At 44.9% G+C, this 5,507-nt stretch overlaps 1 long non-coding RNA gene across 1 annotated transcript; it reads left to right on the top strand.

Moving 5' to 3' along the window:
* Nucleotides 1-1,965: 1,965 nt before the first annotated feature.
* LOC130520084 (uncharacterized) lies at nucleotides 1,966-4,332 on the top strand. Its single transcript, XR_008948639.1, has 3 exons — nucleotides 1,966-2,338; nucleotides 2,409-3,963; nucleotides 4,200-4,332. It is a non-coding gene; the product is annotated as an uncharacterized LOC130520084 (long non-coding RNA).
* Nucleotides 4,333-5,507: the final 1,175 nt, after the last annotated feature.

The following is a 5,507-nucleotide window of genomic DNA, read 5'->3' as shown; positions in this document are numbered from 1 at the left end:
TTCACTGACCATAACCCTTTGTTGTTCCTATCCAGGATGAAAAATTCAAATCAGCATCTCATGCGTTGGTCCTCTGCAAGGATTCAACCTGGAGATAAGGTATAAGAAAGGAAAAGAAAACGTTCTAGCTGATGCTTTGTCACGCTAAGAGATACTGATTAGAGAGCACTTCTTGATCAACATTATATGTTGATTTTTGGTAGTGGGGGTGTTACGATCCCAGCTATGTTGTTTAGTTTGCTTTTACTGTGCGCTCTGCGCTCTGCGCGCCTTTGCGCGTTTGATTCCGTTTTGTCTCGCCCCCGTGTTTTGTCTTTCCCCGTTTCAATAGGTGCTGCGTCATGGACTGTGATTGGCTTGTTCGAGATTGGCGTCCTTTTAAAAACCCTGGGGTGCCACCCAACGAATCCTTCTGGCCCCGTTTTTTGTTCTGTTCCGTGACTCGCCACGTCAGCGCTACCAGTTCCCACTTCGTTTTTGTGATACGCAGCCCATCGGCTGCAGTTCGCCTGCTTCTGTGGAGAAGCCACTTTTGTCTACTTTTGGAATGTTTGCCATGCAACGTGCCTTTAACTATTGATTAGAACTCTATAATTTAAGTGCTCCCTTATTTTTGTATCATCCCCACTTTGCCATTAAATCTATAATTCACTTATTGATCTTGCGTTATTCCTCGTACCACCTTCACTTTTCCCTGGTTCACAATTCCATACCCTAGACTGGAACGTGACAAGTAGGGACTGGGGGTGCGATGTCTGAAGCTTTGAAACTATGGTGTGTACAGTCTCGCAGGAAGCAGCGGCATCGGCCGATGGAGGGATGTACACGGTTATCGCGATAACATGCGAGAGTTCCCTCGGGAGGTAATATGGCCGAATGCTAACCGCTAGCAGTGCCCTGGGTTACACCATCTATCGTTCACAAACATCGCAATGCCCCCTCCTTTCCTCTTACCGCTCTCATTAGCTTTCCTGTCCGCTCTCACGAGTTGAAAACCGTCCAGGAGCAAACATATTGACATTCGTTATCATTTTGTTCGCTCAGCTCTGTGATGGAAAGATGACAATCAAATATTGTCGCACAGAGAATATGGTCGCCGATATCATGACCAAACCGATGACAAAGTTCAAGATGGAGAAAATTTGTGAAATATCTGTTCGGTGTGTAAAGCTATAGACACATAAATATATATATTGGTGAAAAAAAATGTATGTTAGAATAGAAGTTGTTTATAAGCTGCACAGTCTGTAGAGTTCGAGATCAAGTGGGGGTGTTGACATGTGATCTCATACGTCACTGCACTGTTCTGTGTAAATGTCGGTTTGTCAATAAAGTTTCCGTTGTTTCGGTTTAATGGTGACTGAGTGATAGGTGTAATTTCTTCCTCCGTCGAGAATACTAATAACGCAAGTTATTCCTCGCAATGACTGCGCCACAAGCGCCAACAATAATCAATCATCAATAATCTATCAAAGCCGCCTCCACGGTGGGTTTCTCACCTGCCGACGTCACAGCGAAGCAGAAGAGGAGGCGCAAGACCCACAGCTCGCGCATGATATTGAAAGAGTGAGGTCACCGCCACCGACGGCGGCGCTTTAAGGGGCCTCGTAGGGATGGGCGGATCGATCCCGTGGTATCGATATATCGATACTCACAAGCTACTCATTTGGTATCGATTTTCTTTTATAAATATCGATACTAACTATAAAAAAAATTGGGGGTGTATGCATCACTTTCTGCCGTTTTAGATTATTTACTTAAATTAATATGTGCCGGGACACCCCTATACCTGGCGGCGTATTGAGCTGGCCCGTGTCACGTGAAAGGAGACAGCGAATGAGCATCAACGTGCAACATCGCCCGCCGAGCCCACAGTCAGCATAAGGTAGAGCCACAATCGTCTTAAAGCAGAAAATGTGAATATGATACTTTTTCTGAACAGCAATCTGAGACTTCAGTAAAGTGTGATGGTGTCAGACATTGTTCTAGTTAATTTTCTCATGGAACAACTGTCTTATGCAGGTTTAAAGGATAAGGAAATCCTAGTAATCAATTGACCATAATAAATTGTATATAAATGGTCTGTATTTGTCTTGTGATTTGTCTTAAATGTAATAATATTTTGTGTGACAAAAATTGCCAGTAAGAAATGAACGGTATCGGTATCGATGAAAATACAAGAAAAAGTATCGGTATCGTATCGAATCCCAAAAGTGTGGTATCGCCCATCCTTAGTGCCTCGTGCCTCCTCTCACACCTGATTGGTCCGGAGCATTTCCGCTCTCCGCCGCAATAGAAGCGAGTCCGAAGTCTCCGGTTCCCGATATTCAAAGCGAAAGTGATGAAATTCACCATCATCAAAGAAAATGAGGCTTCAATCAAACTGTAATCTGGGTTTATTGTTGCAGATTCACCACTTCTTCAACCTCCTCCTCTCTGGTTGCGTCGTTTCTTCACAATTCTGTGATGGGACATTAAAACTCTGTCAGTTCCTCCTGAGCAGACAGAGGAACTCATCATGGGGAGGAACCTTCTCCTCACCTCCACAGTTCTTCAGGCTCCTGAACTTCCTCCACACCCTGATGATGTCACACATTTGGACCCGGTTCAGATCAGATTACAGTAAACAGAAAATTCCAGTAAGGATCATGTCAGCGTGTCTGCGCCGGTCCCACGTGTAATAAAACATCTATAACAGGACAGATCAGCGAAGCCAGGATTGAGCTGCTCACCTGTCCGAATTAGTAATGACTGGTCCCAGTTTAGCCTCAGGGGTCAGATAACAGGTGGATCCTCCTGCGGGGTCGAGTTAGGATGGAATCATCTGCAGGAACAGAAACAATCGGGCGGGAGAAGAACCTGGTCCAGAACATTTGACCTGCGACACTCATCTACACATCTATACATTTATATATCTACTTCTACTCATCTATAAATCTGCTCATCTATACATCTACAATTCAATTCAATTCAGTTCAATCTTTATTTATATGGCACTTTTCATACACTGGGTAGCACAAAGTGCCTCACAGAGGATAAAAACAACAAAGAGAAACAAGAGAATCAAGAAAAAGGACACACACAGATACACACACACATACACACACTTAAACACACACACCCACACACACAAACAAGCTGAGACATGGCTGGGCACCGAGACCTGAGGCGAAGGAGACGCCACCTTTGGAGGCCCACCAGGCCAAGGGAGGTCACGGTCCGTGGCCACAGGTGGTACCGCCACAAAGACCAGCCCGACCCGGACAGACCGGAGGCTCCACACCAAAGCACAGAGCCCCCTAACCCCCCAGGCCAGAGCTGTCCACGGGACAGCACCCCCAGTGGTAGACCGGAAACATCTCCCAGCCTGGCAGGCCCCCATGAGGAAACACCATGAGGAAACACCATGAGGAAACACCATGAGGAAACACTGGAGCTAAAAACTGAAGGACTGAAACAGTAAATGGGATAAAAGGTGTAAAAGCTAAAAACTGAGAAACTAAGAACTGAGGGAGTAAAACAGTAAAAGTATCAAGTAAAATAAGGATAAGACATAAAAAAGCATGAGAACATAAAAGAAACTGAAAATAATCAGAAAATCAGTTAAAGGCCTGATTAAAAAGGTGTGTCTTGAGCCTCTTTTTAAAAACCTCAGCAGTCTCTGCGGCCCTGAGGTTCTCCGGCTGTTCCACAGTCGGGGACCAGAATAACTGAAGGCCGCTTCCCCGTGCGTTTTAGAGCTTACATGTGGGATGGTTAAAAGGCCGGTGCCGGAGGACCTCAGAGTCTGCGAGGGTTGATAGAATAGAAGCAGGTCGGATAAATAAGTCGGGCCGAGACCATTAAGACATTTAAAAACGAATAAAAGAACCTTAAAATCGACCCTGAAACGCACGGGGAGCCAATGCAGCGATTCTAAAACCGGTGTGATGTGCTCCCGCCCTCTGGTCCTCGTCAGCACCCGTGCAGCTGAGTTTTGTAATAATTGTAGGTTGGAGATGCTCTTTTTGGGAAGACCAGAGAGCAGGGCATTACAATAATCTAGACCACAAGAGATAAAAGCGTGCATCAGCACCTCCGTGCTGGCCTGAGAGAAACGGGCGGACTCTGGCTATATTCTTCAGCTGGTAAAAACCCACCTTTGTTATGTTTTTGATGTGTGGGATAAAACTAAGCTCAGAGTCAAAGATCACACCCAGATTTCTTACAGATTGAGATGGTTTAAAATCCTTTAATTTTGGTACAAGTTTCTCTCTCTGACCTTCAGGACCAATGACTAAGACCTCTGTTTGGTCCTGGTTGAGCTGTAGGAAGTTTTCTGCCATCCATGACTGGATATCTAGAATACAGTTAAAAAGGGCATCAACTGGCCCTGTGTCACCAGGAGCCACGGCGATGTACAGCTGCGTATCGTCAGCATAGCTGTGGAAGCTGATGCCGTGGCTCCTGATGACGTCCCCAAGAGGAAGCATGGAAAGATTAAAAAGGGTTGGACCTAAGATTGACCCTTGGGGAACCCCACATTTGTCTCGTGGATTCTCGAGGAGCATGTATCCATACTTACAAAGCAGCTTCGATCAGTAAGGTAGGAGGTGAACCAGTTAAGAACAGTACCAGAGAGGCCGACCAGGTTCTTCAGTCTATTTAATAAAATATGGTGGTCGACTGTATCAAAGGCGGCGGTCAGATCCAGCAGAACCAACACCGTGAGCTTTTTGTTGTCTAAGTTACACCTGATGTCATTTAAAATCTTTAAAAGGGCTGTCTCTGTACTGTGGTTCATCCTAAAACCAGACTGACGCCTCTCAAAAATGTCGTTTGAGTTTAAAAAATCATTCACTTGGTTAAAAACAAGTTTTTCTAATATTTTACTTAAAAATGGTAAGTTGGATACAGGCCGATAGTTATTTAAAACGCTGGGGTCTAGATTGCTCTTCTTCAGAAGGGGCTTCACCACCGGAGGAGGTGGGGAAGACACCCGTCTGAAGAGAGCAATTCACCATATATAGAAGATGTTCCTCAAAGAATCCAGAAAATGTTTTAAAAGACGGTGTGGGAACTGGGTCTAAAAGGCCGGTTGTGGGCCTTACTGGGGAGAAAACTCGACCAAGTGTCCTCGCATCAACCAGGACAAAACTCTCCAGTGTCTCCTCAGGTGATGCAACGATCCAGGAGTGTTGGTGATTAACATTTGTTGGGATAAAAGACTGGATCTAATATCATCGATTTTACTCCTGAAGTGGTCTGCAAAGGCCTCCCAGAGGGTGTCAGTTGTTGTTGTGGGACACCTGTTAAAATTACCGTTGGTTAAAAGCTCAATTGTGTGAAATAGAAATTTGGGGTTGTTTTTATTGTTGGAGATTAGTTTTTTGAAATGAGAAGTTCTTGCTTGCTTGATTGTGTTGTTGTAGGTTTTGAGGTGTTGATAAAATATTTCTTTGTGAATGGTCAGCTTGGATTTCCTCCACCTCCTCTCAGCACTCCTGCAGGATCTCTTCAGTTTTCTA

This window comes from Takifugu flavidus, unplaced genomic scaffold (genome assembly GCF_003711565.1).
Source record: "Takifugu flavidus isolate HTHZ2018 unplaced genomic scaffold, ASM371156v2 ctg278, whole genome shotgun sequence".
Taxonomy (NCBI): Eukaryota; Metazoa; Chordata; class Actinopteri; order Tetraodontiformes; family Tetraodontidae; genus Takifugu; species Takifugu flavidus.
This window is presented reverse-complemented; position numbering and strand designations above follow the sequence as displayed.